The 20,512-nt window shown below is 36.6% G+C and overlaps 1 pseudogene; it reads right to left on the bottom strand.

The window, feature by feature from the left end:
* Positions 1-20,512, bottom strand: part of LOC113614259 (tigger transposable element-derived protein 1-like) — a 90,246-nt pseudogene that overhangs the window by 35,989 nt on the left and 33,745 nt on the right.

Here is a 20,512-nt window from a genome sequence, read left to right as displayed (position 1 = left end):
GCCCGCACTCACTGAACCTAGAGAAAGCCCACATGCAGCAACAAAGAACCAATGCAGCCAAAAATTAACTAATTAAAAAAAAGAAGTATGAGGTATCACCTCACACCAGTCAGAGTGGCCATCATCAAAAAAACTAGAAACAATAAATTCTGGAGAGGGTGTGGAGAACAGTGAACCCTCTTGCACTGTTGGTAGGAATGTAAATTGATACAGCCACTACGGAGAACAGTATGGAGGTTCCTTAAAAAAATAAAAATAGAACTACCATGTGACCCAGCAATCCCACTACTGGGCATATACCCTGAGAAAACCATAATTCAAAAAGAGCCATGTACCACAATGTTCATTGCAGCTCTATTTACAATAGCCAGGACATGGAAGCAACCTAAGTGTCCACTGACAGATGAATGGATAAAGAAGATGTGGCACATATATACAATGGAATATTACTCAGTCAGAAAAAGAAACGAAATTGAGTTATTTGTAGTGAGGTGGATGGACCTAGAGTCTGTCGTACAGAGTGAAGTCAGAAAGAGAAAAACAAATATCATATGCTAACACATATATATGGAGTCTAAAAACAAACCAAAAAAAAAGGTTATGAAGAACCTAGGAGCAGGACAGGAATAAAGACGCAGATGAAGACAATGGACTTGAGGACACTGGGAGGAGGAAAGGTAAGCTGGGACGAAGTGAGAGAGTGGCATGGACTAATATATACTACCAAATATAAAATAGATAGCTAGTGGGAAGCAGCTGCATAGCACAGGGAGATCAGCTTGGTGCTTTGTGACCACCTAGAGGGGTGGGATGGGGGGTTGGGAGGGAGACGCAAGATGGAGAAGATATGGGGATATATGTATATGTATAGCTGATTCACTTTGTTATAAAGCAGAAACTAACATACCATTGTAAAGCAATTATACTCCAGTAAAGATGTTTAAAAAAAAAAGTAAAGAAATCATAAAGATCAGAGCAGAAATAAATGAAATAGAGACTAAAAAAATAGAAAAGATCAATGAAACTAAAAGCTGTTTTTTTTTAAGATAAACAAAATTGATAAACCTTTAGCCAGACTCATCAAGAAAAAAAGGAAGAGGGTCCAAATCAATAAAGTAAGAAATGAAAAAGGAGAAGTTACAACCGACACCACAGAAACACCAAGGATCAAAAGAGACTACTACAAACAACTATATGCCAATAAAATGAACAACCAAGAAGAAATGGACAAATTCTTAGAAATATACAATCTTCCAAGACTGAACCAGTAAGAAATACAAAATATGAACAGACCAGTTAGCAGTAATGAAACTGAATCAGTAATTTAAAAACTCACAACAAACAAAAGTCCAGGACCAGATGGCTGCACAGGTGAATTCTACCAAACAGTTAACTAAGTGTTAACACCTACACTTCTTAAAGTATTCCAAAAAACTGCAGATGAAGGAACACTTCAAAACTCATTCTATGAAGCCAGCATCACCCTGATACCAAAACGAGACAAAGGTATCACAAGAAAAAGAAAATTACAGACAAATATAACTAACAGACATAGATGTAAAAATCCTCAACAAAATATTAGCAAACCGAATCCAACAATACATTACAAGGATCACACACCATGACCAAGTGGGATTTATCCCAGGGATGCAAGGATTTTTCAACATCCACAAATCAATCAATGTGATACACCACATTAACAAATTGAAGAATAAAAACCATATGATTGGGCTTCCCTGGTGGCGCAGTGGTTGAGAGTCTGCCTGCCGATGCAGGGGACACGGGTTCGTGCCCCGGTCTGGGAGGATCCCACATGCTGTGGAGCGGCTGGGCCCATGAGCCATGGCTGCTGAGCCTGCGTGTCCAGAGCCTGTGCTCCACAACGGGAGAGGCCAGAGCAGTGAGAAGCCCGCATACTGCAAGAAAAAACAGAAAACAAAACAAAACAAAAAATCCATATGATTATATCAATTGATGCAAAAAAAGCTTTTAACAAAATTCAACATCCATTTAGGATAAAAACTATCCAGAATGTGGGCATACAAGGAACATACCTCAACATAATAAAGGCCATTTATGAGAAACCTACAGCAGACATCATACTCAACAGTGAAAATTTGAAAGCATTTCCTCTAAGACTGGGAACAAGACAAGGACACCCACTCTCACCACTTTTATTCACCATAGTATCAGAAGTCCTAGTCATAGCAATCAGACAAGAAAAAGAAATAAAAGGAATTCAAGTTACTATACTTTTCAAGTTTAAATATTCTATTTAGTTGCTCTTTATATAATTTCCATTTTTTTATTGATATTCTCACTTTGGTGAGACATTTTCTCATACTTTTCTTTAGTTTGTTAGATAATAGTTTCCTTTAGCTCTTTGAACACTTCAAAACTCATTCTATTAAACTCATTTAAAACAACCAACTTAAAGTCTTTGTCTAGAAATACATCATTTGTGCTTCCTCAAGCATGTTTGCATTGATTTTTCTCTTGTTAATATGCCATATTTTCTTTTTTTATATAAATTTATCTTTGGCTGCATTGGGTCTTCATTGCTGCAGGCGGGCTTTCTCTAGTTGTGGTGAGCAGGGGCTACTCTTCATTGCGGTGTGTGGGCTTCTCATTGAGGTGGCTTCTCTTTGTTGTGGAGCATGGGCTGTAGGTGTGCAGGTTTCAGTAGTTGTGGCACACAGGCTCAGTAGTTGTGGCCTGCAGGCTCTAAAGCACAGGCTCAGTAGTTGTGGCACATGGGCTTAGTTGCTGCATGGCATGTGGGATCTTCCTGGACTAGGGCTCAAACCCATGTCCCCTGCATTGGCAGGCAGATTCTTAACCACTGTGCCACCAGGGAAGTCCCATATTTTCTTTTATTAAAATGTCTGTTAGATTTTTCTTGAAAAGTGGACATTTTGAGGATGTCCATATTATAATATGGCAGCTATAGAAATTAGATTCTCACCTCTCCCCAGGATTTTTTTATTAATGCTGCCTACTGATCTTTTGGTGACTTTTTTTTTTTTGAAAAAAAATCCTCAAATTCATTTTAAATGGTAGCCTTTTAATACAAGCATTCTTTTTCTCTGAAATTTTATTGAAGTATAGTTAATTTACAATGTTGTGTTAATTTCTGCTGTACAGCAAAGTGACTCAGTTATACATATATATATGTTCTTTTTCATATTCTTTTCCATTATGGTTTATCACAATATACTGAATATAGTTCCCTGTGCTATACAGTAGGACCTTGTTGTTTATCCATCCTATACATAATAGTTTACATCTGCTAATCCCAAACTCCCAATACTTCCCTCCCCTACTCCCCTCCTCATTGGCAATCACAAGTCTGTTCTCTATGTCTGTGAGTCTGTTTCTGTTTCATAGATATGTTCATTTGTGTCATATTTTAGATTCCACATATAAGTGATATCATATGGTATTTGTCTTTCTCTTCCTAAATTACTTCACTTAGTTAATTTAAGCTTTCTTAATAATGTTGTTTCTTCTTACTAAATCACATGAAAGTGAATATGTTTTTAGATCACTGTCCTTAAGCCATTTTCTGCATTATTGTTGTATTTCCCCCAGTTCCTCTCAACAGTCATTTGAATCTATCTACTTGTGGTTCTTTTACTTCATAGATATTAACATGCATGGTTCTTTCCTGAAGGATTCTGTCCTTGCATTTTAGTCTACTTGTATTTTTATCAACCCTCTATAATATTTTAATGGATTTGTTAATATTCATTCTCCTTTTTTATAGCTTAATAAAGATGCTACAGAAACCAAACCAAGTATAAGACCAGGTCCACAGAGCTCAGCAGTGCAGATGGATGTCAAAGATGAAGAGACTTGCTGGAACGTGATTAAACCCTTCTTCAGGAATGACTCAAAGCTGAGATGCTTAGAGAAAGAAGATAAAACACCACTCTGTATAGCAACATGACTGTTTTACTTCAGCTACCACAATCTTTTAATGAGTTTACAAACCACATTACTAATGTATGTGGTAAGCTGTTACTTATAACAAGTCTGCTATTAATCTCCAAACTTTTTAACTGAAGCTGGAATGGAAAAAACATTAGAATGACCAAGTTACTCAATTACCTAACTAAGCTATAACCTTGCATACCACTTAAATAAATAATGAGATGTTTTTTAAATTTACACCAAGCATGCTATTCTTTCTCATCAATTAAAACTATTATCCCACAGTTTGTTGAGTTTAAAATAATAATATAAATAACCACTAAAAATATACTAGCAAAACTGAATAAGGGCATGAGTGTGTGTGTGTGTGTGTGTGTGTGTGTGTGTGTGTGTGTGTGTGTGAGAAAGGGAAAAGAGACAGAGTAGTTACTTGCATAGCTGCATAATTATTTCAATATTCCTTTCATTTTACACATTTCTTTTTATAGAGGTCTCATTATTACATAAATGCAGTTGACTCTTGAACAATGTGGGGGCTAGGGGCACCAAACCCTCATTCAGTCAAATACCTGCATATAACTTTTGACTCCCTAAAAACTTTACTAATAGCCAACTGTTGACCAGAAGTCTTACTGATAACATAAACAGTCAATTAACACATATTTGTATGCTATATGTATTATATATTACATTCTTACCATAAAGTAAGCTAGAGAAAAGAAAATGTTAAGAAAATCATAAGAGAAAATACATTTACAGTACTGTAATATATTAATTGATACCATAAGTTTACATCATCTGTTTACAAGATGAATCATCTGTGAGTACCCACAACAGTCTTATATGATACAAAACACTTTAGATGTTATACATATTATTAACACTAGACATCAAAAATGAAACAATGTGAAAAAAGAAATTAATATTTATTTACAGGTATAATGATTCATGCATTGATAAGAAAGATTGCTTTATGGTAGCCTAGTGTAATCAATATGATAGCCTATACACTAATGAATGAAATGTTATAAAAATTTTATGGTATGCAATATTACAGTCACATTCTTAATACAGTATTGGAAATGTTATTACACTTTTAAAAAACCACTTACCTGTGATGATAAGGCTGATGCACAGTTTCTCTAATAACGAGAGGCATACTGTAATGTAATTCTTTGAAAGTAAAGTTATAAAACAGTAAGAAAACTAACCCACTACTAATTTTATATTAAATGTCATTCACATTATGCCTGTGTAAGGATAGGTTACCCAGCTCAATACAAGTCTTGTACAGGATGTGATATACAATGAATACTTAGGGGATGATGATGACAATGGTGACAAAAAAGGTCCCATAGAGTTTTTGCTGTAAGTTTATTAGATTTTCATATGAAGACATTCACAGACATACACAATAGATAAGTTTCTAAACTATAGGGCATGATGATTATTTGCTACTGTTAAGTGGAAGTGGATCATCGTAAATTCTTCATCTTCATCATCTTCATATTGACTAGACTGAGGAGGATGAGGAGGGTTTGGTCTTGCAGTCTCACTGCTAGATTGTCTAACGTCAATTTGTTTTCTGGTGCTGTTTCTAAGTCTTCTTACTTGTCGTCTGGCACTGGTTCAGAAGCACTCATCTCCATCAAGTTGTCATCTGTTAATTCCTCTGGTATGGTGTCTGTTAACTCTTGAATTTCTCAATAGATCCATATCTTGAATCACTCATTCTCCCCATCTTTTTGGCCATATCCACAATCTATTTCATGATTTCTTTGATGGCTCTGTCCTAAATCCTGTGAAGTCATGCACAACATCTGGACAGTTTTTTTCCAGCAGGAATTTATTGTTTTGGGCTTGATGCCTTTCATGGCTTTTTCTATAACAATGATGGCATCTTCAATGGTGTACTCCTTCCAGACTTTCATGATGTTCTCTCTATCGTGGTTCTCTTCTATAGCATTGACAATCTTTCCCATACAGTACTGTGTGTAATGAGCCTTAAAGATCCTTATGACCCTCTGACCTAGAGGCTGAATTACAGACGTGTATTTGGGGGCATAAACCACTTTGACGCCCTCAGTATTGGACTCATGGGGTTCTGGATGGCCAGGGGCATTGTCCAATATCAAAAGAACCTCAGAAGGCCATCCCTTACTGGCAAAGTATTTCCTGACTTCAGGGACAAAGCATTAATGGAACCAATCCAGAAAAAAGGGTTGTCGTCCAGTCCTTCTTGCTGTACAACCAAAAGACTGGCAGTTGGTGTTTACCTTTTCCCTTCAAGGCTCGGGGGTTAGCTGCTCTATAGGTAAAGGCAGTCCTGTTCATAAACCCGACTCCATTTGCACAAAACAGTAGAGTTATCCTACCCCTTCCTGCCTTAAATTCTGATGGTTGCTTCTCTTCCTTACTAATAGAAGTCCTTTGTGGCATTTTCCGCCCAGAATAAGGCACTTTTGTCTGCATTAAAAACCTGTTCAAGAAGATACCCTTTCAGCAGGACAGTGGCCATGGATGTTGGAATCTGCTAAGGAGTGTGTAACAACTCACCTGCCAAATTAACTAGCCCTGAAAATGGATGACGCTGGAGAGTTGGGCCCATACCTGACTGTCGCAATGACCAACAAACCCATGAAAAGAAGATCAACATCACTAAGGACTAGAGAGATGTAAATCAAAACTACAATGAAATATCACCTCACACCAGTCAGAACGGCCATCATCAAAAAAATCTACAAACCATAAATGCTGGAAAGGATGTGGAGAAAAGGGAACCCTCCTACTCTGTTGGTGGGAATGTAAATTGGTACAGCCACTATGGAGAACAGTATGGAGGTTCCTAAAAAAACTAAAAATAGAACTACCATATGACACAGCAATCTCATTACCGGGCATATACCCAGAGAAAACCATAATTTGAAATGATGCATGCACCCAGATGTTCATTGCAGCACTATTTACAATAGACAGGACGTGGAAGCAATCTAAACATCCATCAACCGAGGAATGGATAAAGATGTGGTACATATATACAATGTAATATTACTCAGCCATTAAAAGGAACGAAATTGGATCATTTGCAGAGACGTGGATGGACCTAGAGACTGTCATACAGAATGAAGTCAGAAAGAGAAAAACAAATATCATATAATATCACTTATACGTGGAAATCTAGAAAATGGTACAGATGAAAAAAAAAAAAGAAAATGGTACAGATGAACTTACATGCAAAGCAGAAATAGAGACACAGATGTAAAGAACTTATGGATACCAAGGGGGGAATGGGGGTGGGATGAATTGGGAGATTGGGACTGACATATCTACACTATTGTGAATAAAATAGATAACTAATGAGAACCTACTGTATAGCACAGTAGTACTCAGTGCTGTGTGGTGACCTAAGTGGGAATGAAATCTAAAAAAGAGGGCATATATGTATACGTATAACTGATTCACTTTGCTGTACAGCAGGAACTAACACAACATTGTAAAGCAACTATACTCCAATAAAATTAGTTAAAAATCAATAAAATACATATTTTTTAAAAAGACATCCTTTCTCCTCAGTGATTTTCTTAATGGTATCTGGGAACTTGTCTGCTGCCTCTTCATTAGCAGAAGTTGGTTCTCTTGTTATCGTGACATTTTTTAAGCCAAACCTCTTTCTAAAATGATCAAACCATCCTTTTCTGGCATTAAATTCTCCAGCTTTAGATCCTTCACCTTCCTTTTGCTTTGCCATATACTGACATAGCTTTATCTTGAATCATATTAGAGTCTATAGGCATGACTTTCTTATACCAATCCTGCACCCACATAGAAGCTGCATTTTCAATAGGAGATAAAAAGTTATTTCACAAAAAGTGCAAGGTTTTTAGGTCTGTTGCTAGCCACAGCAAGGACGTTATGAATTTCGTTTTCTTTCCTTTTCTTACAATAATCCTTATACTGGATTTATCTTGAAATGGCAGGTGCATGTCAAGCAATTCAACTTTTTCTTGTAATGTCACAACTTTTTTCTGCTTCTTGGGAGCACTTCCAGCATCACTAGTGGCACTTTGAATGGGTCCCATGATGTTATACAAGGTTTACTGTATTGCACTAAACATGAAAAATACACAAAAACAGGGCTTCCCTGGTGGCGCAGTGGTTGAGAGGCCACCTGCCAATGCAGGGGACATGGGTTCGTGCCCTGGTCTGGGAGGACCCCACATGCCGCGGAGCGGCTGGGCCCATGAGCCATGGCCGCTAAGCCTGTGCGTCCGGAGCCTGTGCTCCTCAGCGGGAGAGGCCCGTGTACCGCAAACAAACACAAAAACAAGCAGAAATCACTTTTTACTGTTATGCAATTTACTGGGGACAAACCACTCACACAAAGATGATTAACATCACACAGTGTTTCAAGCAGATCCTCCCAACACTTGCTCTCACCACAATAGCAATAGGAGGTGGCTACAAAATACAAGTGATGGTACACGACTCAGGAGGACTATATCACAAAAGGCATTGGAGGCTTCTTCCTTGCTCTCTCTTGGATTGTTCACTCTGGGAAAAGCCAACTGCTATATGCTGAGGCCCGCATAGAAGGAATGAAATATTCCTACCAAAAGCAATGTGACTGAGCAATCTTATAAGTGAATCCCACAACCCAGTCAAACCTTCAGATGGTTCCAGTCTCAACAGACTCCCTGGCTCCAATATTCTGAGAAATGCTGTGCCAGAACTATTAGCTAAGCTATACCTGAATTTCTAATTCCTACAAACTGTGAGGTAATTAATGTTTGTAGTTTTAAGCCTTCATATTATGGGCCAATTTTTTACACAACAGTAGATAGCTCATAAACCTACTTGTAAAGAAAACAAAAGTTTTAAAATTTTAGGAGCAATCCTGAAAAATATACTAGATGATAATCCTTTCCAAAGCTAATCAAAAAATATATTTGTAGAAGAACAGGTTAAAGACTATTCAAATAGATTGTAGACATAGACAACTTCACATTAAACTTTATATTCATTTTCTATTCCTGGCTAAAAATTACCATGAAGTTAACAGCTTTAAATAACACACATTTTTTATATCGTGTTATGTGTTGGCCAAGGATCTGGGACAGCTTAGCTGCCTCCTCTGCTTAGGGTCTCACAAGACTGTAATCAAGGTGTTGGCTGGGCTGGGTTCTCATCTGTAGGAATAGTTAGGAAAAGAATATACTTCCAAGTTCATTCAGGTTGTTGGCATAATTCATGTTCTTGTGGCTATATAACCAAATTTTCAGACATTTTGCTGCCTGCCAGCAGGAGACTGCCCTCAGGTCCTAAATGATGCACACAGTTCCTGTTTCCCATGTGTCTCCCCAACATAACTGCTTACATTGTGAAACCAGCAATGAGTTTCTTCCTCCAGTCTGATATAGGATAGAGTCTTATATAACATGATATAATCATAGAAGTGACTTTTGGTCACATAACATAACCTAATCAAGTGAATGACATTCCATCACCTCTGCCATTGTTTAGAGTTTGCTATTGGTTGGAAGTCACAGGTACTGTGTGCACAGAAGGGGAGGGGAATAGACAAAGGTGTAAACACTAGTAGACAAGAAAATATTGGGGGTTACCTTATGGTTTGTCTGCCACAAACCTATTTTAAAAACAGGACCAAGAGTTGTTATTTAGAATTGATATTTCCCAGACCTAAGAAGATACCCAACTACTACATATATATGTATAATAGTTTTATCTTTACTTACTTTTCAATATTTTTATTAATGCCTGCAATTTACTCTTCTATAATTGGCATGTTTAACACTGTTACAGTAAAAACCAAAACATTAACTTTAGTTCTAATAGTCTACAAAAATCTTGATGACAGACACTTGTAAATACATTTGAAAATATATTATTTTTGGAATAAGTTATCATGAATATGGCTCAGCTTAAAAACGCTGACAAGTGGTTATAATGGTTCTCAAATAAATTTCCCATACTGAGGTATAATTGCTCTACTGGTATATTTTTCTAATTATAATTGCTCTAACATTTTAAGGTTAACTTTTTTTTTTTTTTTTTTTTTTTTTTTTTGCAGTACATGGGCCTCTCACTGTTGTGGCCTCTCCCACTGCGGAGCACAGGCTCCGGACGCTCAGGCTAAGCGGCCATGGCTCACGGGCCTAGCCGCTCTGCGGCATGTGGGATCTTCCCGGACCAGGGCACGAACCCATGTCCCCTGCATCGGCAGGCGGATTCTCAACCACTGCGCCACCAAGGAAGCCCCTAAGGTTAACTTTTGAAGATATTATGAAATAGACATGAGAATTTTAAATCTAATACTTGAAAGTATGTCTTTAAAAATTAATTTGAGCATCCTAATTCTGAGATTTAAATTTCAAAGTGTTTTTTCTACTCCTTCACTTTACACATTCATATAAACTAGTTATATTAGTCAGGGTTCCCCTTAGAAACAGAACCAGAAGGATATAAAACAAATATATGAAGAGATTTATTATAGGAATTGGCCCATGTGGCAACACAGGATGAGAAGTCCCATGATCTGCTGTCAGCAAGCTGGAGGCTCAGGAAAGCTGGTGGTATAATTCAGTCCAAGTCTGAAGTCCTGGGAGACAGGGGAACCAATGATGTAACTCCCATTCCAAGACTGAAACTTTAGGGGAGAAGAGAGGTGGTGGTGTAAATCCTGGAGTCTGAAAGCCTGAGAACCAGGAGCTCCAATGTCTGACAGCAGGAAAGAATTTACTCTTCCTTTGCCTTTTTGTTCTATTCTGGCACATTGGTGAGGGTGGATATTCTTTACTCAGTCTACTGATTCAAATACAAATCTTCTGGATAGACTCTCACAGATACACCCAGAAATAATTCTTTACCGGCTATCTGGGGCATCACTTAGTGCAGTCAAACTGACACATGTTGTGACTTGTTAAATTATCGTTTGTCAAGTAGAGCCTCAGGATGTCAGATGGCGAGTCACAGTTCAACAAAAGACCGCAAGAGATCCCAGGCTAGGGCTGAATTGGTCAATTCAAACCAAAAAGAATCGGACTTTGGAAAGCTTCTTGAGTCTAATATAAAAGGTGCACAAGGGGGAGGCTTTGGATGAGAATGCTTACTACAAGGGCAGTTTGGGGAGTCATATCAGGACCCTACATTTACATTTGTGCCCCTGCTGTTATATAGGGCATGCATTCTTTGAAGGGGCTAGTGTCAACTTAAGGCCCCTGCAGGGTACTTAAACATACAAAATGGATGCCAAGGCAGCAATATTATGGAGTTTAAATTCTCAACAACACATAAAATTAATCCTCACAGTAGTCAACTACATAATACTACTTCTCATCCATTTTCCATTAATCTCCAAAATTTACAAGCAGCTCATGCAGCTCAATAACAAAAAAACAAACAACCCAATCCAAAAATGGGCAGAAGACCTAAACAGACATTTCTCCAAAGAAGATATACAGACTGCCAACAAACACATGAAAGAATGCTCAACATCATTAATCATTAGAGAAATGCAAATCAAAACTACAATGAGATATCATCTCACACCAGTCAGAATGGCCATCATCAAAAAATCTAGAAACAATAAATGCTGGAGAGGGTGTGGAGAAAAGGGAACACTCTTGCACTGCTGGTGGGAATGTGAATTGGTTCAGCCACTATGGAGAACAGTATGGAGGTTCCTTAAAAAGCTACAAATAGAACTACAATATGACCCAGCAATCCCACTACTGGGCATATACCCTGAGAAAACCGAAATTCAAAGAGTCATGTACCAAAATGTTCATTGCAGCTCTATTTACAATAGCCCGGAGATGGAAACAACCTAAGTGCCCATCATCAGATGAATGGATAAAGAAGATGTGGCACATATATACAATGGAATATTACTCAGCCATAAAAAGAAACGAAATTGAGCTATTTGTAATGAGGTGGATAGACCTAGAGTCTGTCATACACAGTGAAGTAAGTCAGAAAGAAAAAGACAAATACCGTATGCTAACACATATATATGGAATTTAAGAAAAAAAAATGTCATGAAGAACCTAGGGGTAAGGCAGGAATAAAGACGCAGACCTCCTAGAGAACGGACTTGAGGTTATGGGGAGGGGGAAGGGTGAGCTGTGACAGGGCTAGAGAGAGTCATGGACATATACACACTAACAAACGTAGTAAGGTAGATAGCTAGTTGGAAGCAGCTGCATGGCACAGGGATATTGGCTTGGTGCTTTGTAACAGCCTGGAGGGGTGGGATAGGGAGGGAGACGCAAGAGGGAAGAGATATGGGAACATATGTATATGTATAACTGATTCACTTTGTTATAAAGCAGAAACTAACACACCATTGTAAAGCAATTATACCCCAATAAAGATGTTAAAAAATAAAAAATTTAAAAAAATAATAAATAAATAAATAAAAAAATAAAAAAATATGCAAAAAGTAGGAATATGGAGAAATACAAAAGTTCTGGGGAACCAAATAAGAAAATGTATAACAGAATATCATATATGAAATGTTTTAAAATATAGGAAATATCATGATGTAATTCATCATACTGAGTTCAATTAAATATATTTTCTATCCATACACCTTGCACTGAATCATTTTAAAAAACTAAGATCCCACAATTGTTACACTAATTTGACAAATGGAAAACTGATATACAGAAGAGTCTCAAGCTGAAAAATAAGTTCTACAAAAAGTTTATTTGTAATGTATTTTTTGGTCACTTATTTCATCACTCGATCATATAAAAATATTTATTGAAAATATTTATTTAGTAGGTAGACAGTATACTACTAACTGCTATGATCATGTTTGGAAAATTGTTAATTCTACAGATAAATTTGAGGAGAATTGGCATCCTTACTATGATGAGTCTTCAAACCCATGAACACAGTATGTCTCTCAATTAATTTAGGTCATTGATTTCTTCCACCAAAACTTTGAAGTTGAAAGGTTATTTAAATACAAATTATATAATTCTTTAATAAATATGGGCCTATTCAAATTATCTGTTCTTGGTGTAATTATAGTAGTTGGTGTTTTAATATCTTTTAATGCCTTTAGGGTTTGTAATAATATCATCTTTTATTCATGATAATGATAATTTTGTTATGTCTCTTTTTTTCTTGGAGGTTACGGCAGGTAGCTTATCATATTTATTGATTTTAGAAAGGTTTGCTTTTGCTAATTTTACTTTCTTTTTTCAATTTCACTGATTTTAGCTCCCATATTTATTATTCATTACTACTGCTTGCTTTCAGTTTAATTTGTTCTTTTTCTCCCTGCTTCAAGGGGAAATTTTTAATGATTTAAAGCCTTTCTTGAATACCAATGTAAGAATTTAACGTTAAAAATTTCAAGTTCTGTGTAGAAACATCCCAGTTTTGATATGCTGTATGTTTTATTCAGTTCAAAATATTTTCTAATCTAATTCTTATACAAATCTAATTTCTTATACCAATTAGATTTGGAGAGGTTGTTGCTTAATTTCCAAAGAGTAGAGGACGTATCAGATGTTTCTGTTACTGATTTCTGGTTTAATTCCATTATTGCGACAAATAACACTTTCTATGATTATGATCATAGTACATTTGATCAAATTTCCTTTTGGCTGAGCATATGGTGAATACTGCTGAATGTTTCAAGTGAACTTGCAATCTACAGTTGTTAGGTGGAGTGTTCCATAAATGTCATCTAAATAAAGTTGATTTATAGTGTTTAGACTTCTACATCCATGATATTTTCTGTCTACGTGATTTCATATATGAATAAAATAATGAATTAATAATAATAATTGATGAATAACGAGAGAGGAAAGTTAAATTCTCCAAGAATAATTGTGGATCTTTCTATATCTCTTTTCACTTTTTGTTTCACTTATGTTGAAAACTATAGTTAGTTGCATCCTAAGTTAAGAATAATCCAGAGAGGGCCATATCTCTTGCGCCCGTGGCTGCCTGCTTCCCTGCGCATTTGGTGCTAATGGGGCTCATGCAATCCAAGCAGTCATACCAGAGTCATACCAGACAGAGGAAGACAAATATATATCACTTATTTGTGGAATCTAAAAAATGATACAAATGAACTTATTTGCAAAACAGAAATAGACTCACGGAACAGAACCTTATGGCTACCAAAGGGGAAAGAGGGAGGGAGGAATAAATTAGGGGTTTGGGATTAAAATATACACAGTACTCTATATAAAATAGATAACCAACAAGGACCTACTGTATAGCACAGGGAACTATAGTCAATATCTTTTAATAACCTATAATGGAAAATAATCTTAAAAAATATATATATATATATATATCTCACTTTGCTGTACAACTGAAACTCACACATTTAAATCAACTATATTTCAATAAAACATTTTTAAAATACAATTTTAAAAAATGATATTAGCTGTAGGTTTTTTGAATAAGTTTTTATCAGGTTAAGGATGTTACTCTTTATTCTTTTTTACAAATCATGTATGGGTTTTGGATTTTGTCAAATGATTTTTACTGCATCTATTTATATGACCATATGATTTTTCTTTTTTTAGCCTGTTGATGTGATGGATTACAGAAACTGATTTTTGAATGTTGAAACCATGTTGCTTACATGGGGTAAATTCCATAAGTTCACGGCTTAAAAATTTTAATTCATATTTGGATTTGATATAATATTTTGTTAAGGATTTTTACATCTGTGTTCATGAAATACAGGTTTGTAGTATTCTTTTAATGTCTGTGATTTTGATATATGGTAACTGTGGTCCAATTGTATGAGTTAGGAAATATTCCTACTGCTTCTATCTTCTGGAAGACTTTGCAGAGTATTGACATAGTTTCTTCCATAAATTGTTGATAGAATTCCCCAGTGAATCCATCTAGGCCTTATGCTTTCCTTTATTGAAGGCTGTTATTTATCGATTTAATTTCTGTAATACATAAGGGCTTATTCAAATTGTCTATTTGTTGGGCTTCCCTGGTGGCGCAGTGGTTGAGAGTCCACCTGCTGATGCAGGGGACACGGGTTCATGCCCCGGTCCGGGAGGATCCCACATGTTGCGGAGCGGCTGGGCCCGTGAGCCATGGCCGCTGAGCCTGTGCTCTGCAGCGGGAGAAGCCACAACAGTGAGAGGTCCGCGTACTGCCCAAAAAAAAAAAAATTGTCTATTTGTTAAGGAATTGTATATCTATATTAAACTGATATTAGTCTGTAGTTTATTTATGTATTTTATTTATTTTTTAAGTTCATTTGCCTTTGATATAAAGGCAACAACCTAGTCTTACAGAGTGAGTTAAGAAGTGCTTTTCTTTTTTATTTTCTGAAAGAGATCACATGCAAATTGGTGATAAATCTGAAAATATTTAGTTCGTTTTTGCAGTAAAACAAAGTGGGCCTGGAGATCTTTTTTCCAGGAGTTTTAAAATTATAAATGTAAATAAGTTGTTATTGGACTATTCATTTTACTTCTTTTAGCGAGTAACAGTAATTTGTGTTCTTTAAGGTATTGGTCCATTTCATTTAATGTGTCTAACTCAAGCATGGCAAGTTATTCGTATTTTCTCATTTCTTTAAGGTCTTCATAGTTTATTGTTATATCTTGTTTCTCTTGTGTTATTGAACTATTTGTGGCTTCACTTTTTTCCCAGTCTTGGTAGAGGTTTGTTAATTTCAACAAGCCTTTCAATGAAACAGCTTATGTTTCATTTTCTCTATTGTTTTGTGCATCGTTTCATCAGTTTCTGGTCTTATTCTCTTCCTTCTTCTTGTTTTGTATTTAATTTGCCATTCTTTTCCTAGTTTCTTAAGGTGTTTACTGATTTTGTGGTTTTTGTGTTTTCTGATGTGTGTATTCAATGATATGTTTCTTGCAGCACTGATTGAGCTGTACCTTACATATTGAATATTTTTTGTCATTTTTAGGTATTTGTATTTCTTGAAAGACATTTTCTTTCATCAGTGGGTTATTTAAAAGTATGTTTTGGGCTTCCCTGGTGGTGCAGTGGTTGGGAGTCCGCCTGCTGATGCAGGGGATGTGGGTTCATGCCCCGGTCCGGGAAGATCCCACATGCCATGGAGCGGCTAGGCCCGTGAGCCATGGCCGCTGGGCCTGTGCGTCCAGAGCCTGTGCTCCGCAACGGGAGAGGCCACAACAGTGAGAGGCCTGCGTACCCACCCCCCCCCAAAAAAAAGTATGTTTTTTAGTTTCCAAGTGTTCATAAAATTTCCTGTTACCTTTCACTTATGCATTTCTACTTTAATACTATTGTGGTCAGAAAACACTCTATGGTTGAAATGCTTTTAAACACATTCAGATTTGCTTTGTGGCACAAAATATGGTATCATTTCTACATTTGTTTATTTCAAATGTTCATTTGGAGAGAACATTTACTTTGGTATTATATGGATGGCCTGTTTCTTCTGTCAATTAAGTCTGGGTAATTCATAGTTTTGATCAATTCTCTACCCTTACTAATTTTCTGTCTAATTCTATCCACTATTGAGAGGAGTGTTTGCCAACTCTATTTATTATTTTTGTATCCATTACCACTTTTTGTATTTTCAACCTCTGCTGTTTGATGCATAAAATTTAGGATTGTTATATATTCTTAGTTGACTCTTTTATTATGTTTTGTCTCTTCCTGGTCCTTGTGATTTTTTGTGGTGAAATTTACAGGAACTCCTAATTTCTTCAGGTTCATATTTGCATGGTTAGCTTTTTCCATGTTTCTACTTCCAAGCATATATATCACCATATTTTGAGTGATTTACTGATATACAGCAATGTATAACTGGCCATGTAAATTTGTCCTCTATGCCACTGTCTTATAATTGTACCCATATTATAATTTATGTTATATATATTATTGTATATTATATACATTATAATTGTTCCATAATTAGAAATTTACATTATAACTTTTGACATGGTAGGGTTAACTCCACAATTTATATTGCTGTTTGCTTGCTCCTTTTGTTTTTCATTTATGTTTATCTTTCCTACCTTACTAATTTTTACTTGAGTGCATATTAGGATATCATATTGATTTATCTAGTGTTTTTGAGTATATCTCTTCTTAGAGATTTTTAGTTGCTCTTGGTAATAAGTGTAGAGAACTTCTGTCTCTTTTCCCTCTCCTATTTATAATAGTTTTAAATATTTTCACCACATGCTTTGAGAACCATGCTCAGTGTTAAACAGTCTTCACCTTCTACTGTTCTTTCGTCCCTCCTAGTGTTCCAATATTTATCATTTCACTTGTTTGGAGAATGTTCTTTAACCATTCTTATAGAATAGGTCTGGGAACATCAATTTATCCTGTGTTTAATTTGTTTGAAAATGTGTTTATTTCTTCTTCATTCCTAAAGGATAACTTTGCCCACTATAAAAATCTAGGTGACAGTTCCTTTATGACTTGAAAAATGTAAAGTCACCTCTTTCTGGCCTCCACATTTTCTGAGGACAAGTCTACTATCATTTGTGTTTTTTTCTACAATAGTTTTTGTTTGTTTCTTTTTGGCCCCCTCTGGCTGCTTTCATGAGTATCTTTTGTTTTTAATAGTTTGACTACTGTGTGCCTCAGAATGGATTTCTTTGGGTTTCTACTATTTGGGGTTCATTAAGCTTTGTAAATCTATGTGTTTTAAAAAATTGGAGGAGTCTTCAGTCATTGTCAAACACATTTTGGACTTACCTTCTTTCTTACCTTCTTCTGGGACCCCAGTGACAGGAATCATGTGGAACTTCTGTTATTGTCCCAAAGACCCTTGAGGCTTAAAAAAATGTTTAGTCTATTTGCTGTGAATAATTTTAATTGTTCTATCTTTCAGTTCACTGGGTCTTTTCTCTGTCATCTCCATTGTGCTGTTAAAACCATCTGTTTAGTTACTTCATTTATGTTTTTCAGTTCTGAAATTAAACACTTGGTCCTTCATATCTTCTTTCCTTACTGAGATTTTCTGATATTCTATTTCAAATGTGTTTTTAATTGCTTGTTAAAACATTCCTGTGGGGGCTGCTTTATAGTCTTCAATAGGTAATTCCAACATCTGTGTCATCTCTATGTTGGCAGCTATTTATTGTCTTTTCTCATTAAAGTTGAAAATTTCCTGGCCCATGATTATGATTTTTTTTTATGCTAGACATTTTGGGCATATGATTCTGGAATTCATTTGAATCTTCTTTTTACAGACCTCCTATGAGTCAGCTCTGGTGAGGGATGGAGATTCTGCCATCTAAGTACTAGGTAACAGTGAATGTACAGGTTCTCCCCTTGACATTCTTTAAACTCCAGGAGGGAGAGGAAGCTCATTACTGCTGATCATATGTAGGTGTGAGGGAACAGCATATTATATCAATGCTCCTCACCACATGTCCTCCACAGATATCAGAATGGGTGGTTGGGACAGCACTCAATAGGGCTGGAGAGTGATTGAAGTACTAGCTTACCACATGGCCTCATCTGACAAGCCCCATATAGAGAGGGAAGTGCTCTTTGTTACTGCAGGATGTGGATATGAATCCAAGATGCCCACAAGGCCTCTATTTATGCCATGGGGATTAGTGCTGCCACTGTGCAGTAAAGGCTTTGCTGCCCAACAGGCTTTCTCTCATACTACCCTGACATTGGTTGAGGGTGGTTGAAGAGTCTCATTGTAGATTGGCAACAGAGAAGGCTATGATGCCACTCAGCCTTTGCTGATGAAGGTGTGGATGGAGCAGTGATTTTTACCCTTAGGTTTGGAAGTAGTAGGGCAATACTTTCTAAAAGTTGTCTTATTTGATGGGTTGCTACTGGCTAGAGAATCCTTTTCCTAGGGATTTGTTCTGTTTTGATTTTTGGTCTGTGCTCACAGGTCTTTCTATTTGCCAGATACTTCAGCACTTAACCTGAGATATATTAGGCAAAAGAAAAAAACCTCAATGTAATGTCTTTTCTTGGGTGCCAGTGTCTCTTGCTGATCTCCATCCTTTTCATTCTTCTTATATTTCTTTTATATATAATATCCAGGGTTTTTGGCAAATATGAAAGTGCATCTATTCCCCTGATCTTGAGCCCAAAATCCTAGGCCATATAAAATTAAGATATTTATTTATATGCATTTATGTCTATCTTTTTATTATGTCTCTCCTCTCTTTATAAAATTCTACTTTTCCTTCTTTCCTCTATTCCATTTGATTTGAATATTTTATAGTATTCCATTTTAATTTATTTAATAATTTTTAGTAGGTTTTCATATATTTCAGAAGTTTCCCTAAGGATTAAAATGTACATGGGTGATATTTTCCCATCTACTAAACATTAAAATATTACTACTTTAAATAAAATCTATAAATCTTAGGACCATATAGGTCCCATTACCATCTGCTTTGTCATGAACTATAGTCCTGTGATTTTGTCATACGTACAAGCTCAAAGTAAGCCTGTTAGCTTTATGAATTCTGGCAGAAGACATGAAAATCATGCCTCAATGACAGAAGATTTTATAACTCATGACATGGTAAGCAGCATGAGCATCTTCACATTGATTTCATGAGTTCACACTGGTTCTTCAAGCCTTCCACCTTATTTCAAGGAAGCAATGAAAAATGGTCTAGGTGGATTCTGCCCATGTAATGGGTTTGCATCAGAGGTAAGGAATCCCAAGTTTAGGAAACCTGAATATTTTGGATTCTCTGTATATTAACTTTTCCAATAGGCCCAAAGGATTAATCCAGGTACCACAGGATGTATTAGTGATTGCAGAGGCTCTGTCTTTGCTTGCAAGTTGTAACTCTAGGGCAATTCTATAATTTAAAACAAACTCTGGCCAATGAGATGAAGCTGACTTGACTGCATTCAAGGAATAGGTAGAGGAACCTTAATGAATTAAGCACCCCATGGAGTCAGCTTTCACTGAAGCTTTGCTTCAGGTTGTGGAGCAGGAGATAAAGATTCCCAGAGAGGGAAAGCTGCAACATTTCAAAGTGAAGATGAGATTACCCTGGGGCTAATGTTTCTGTATTATTAAAAAATACTAATTTCATCTGACAAATAGGCTTGTTGGGCCTTTTTTCTCAAAATGGATATTCCAAATGTTTTAAGAGATTGCAAAGTGTCATGCCAACCTCTGGCATGACAGAAGGAAACATTATCATTTGGATAGAGCAAAACAATAAATTTAAAAACCAGCCCTGTGGGATTCCCTGGTGGCACAGCAGTTAAGAATCCACCTGCCAATGCAGGGGACACAGATTCGAGCCCTGGCCCAGGAAGATCCCACATGCCGCAGAGCAACTAAGTCCGTGCACCACAACTACTGAGTCTGCACCCTAGAGCCTGCGAACCACCAATACTGAGCCCGTGTGCCACAACTAAGCCCATGCGCTGCAATTACTGAAGCCCACGTGCCTAGAGCCCGTGCTCTGCAACAAGAGAAGCCACCACAATGAGAAGCCCATGCACCACAATGAAAAGCAGCCCCCACTTGCCGCAACTAGAGAAAGCCCACACGCAGCAACAAAGACCCAACACAGCCAAAAATAAATAAAAATAAAACAAATTTAAAATACCTAAAAAG

This window comes from Aethalodelphis obliquidens, unplaced genomic scaffold (assembly GCF_003676395.1).
Source record: "Aethalodelphis obliquidens isolate GAN/ISIS:26980383/991018 unplaced genomic scaffold, ASM367639v1 scaffold92, whole genome shotgun sequence".
Taxonomy (NCBI): domain Eukaryota; kingdom Metazoa; phylum Chordata; class Mammalia; order Artiodactyla; family Delphinidae; genus Aethalodelphis; species Aethalodelphis obliquidens.
This window is presented reverse-complemented; position numbering and strand designations above follow the sequence as displayed.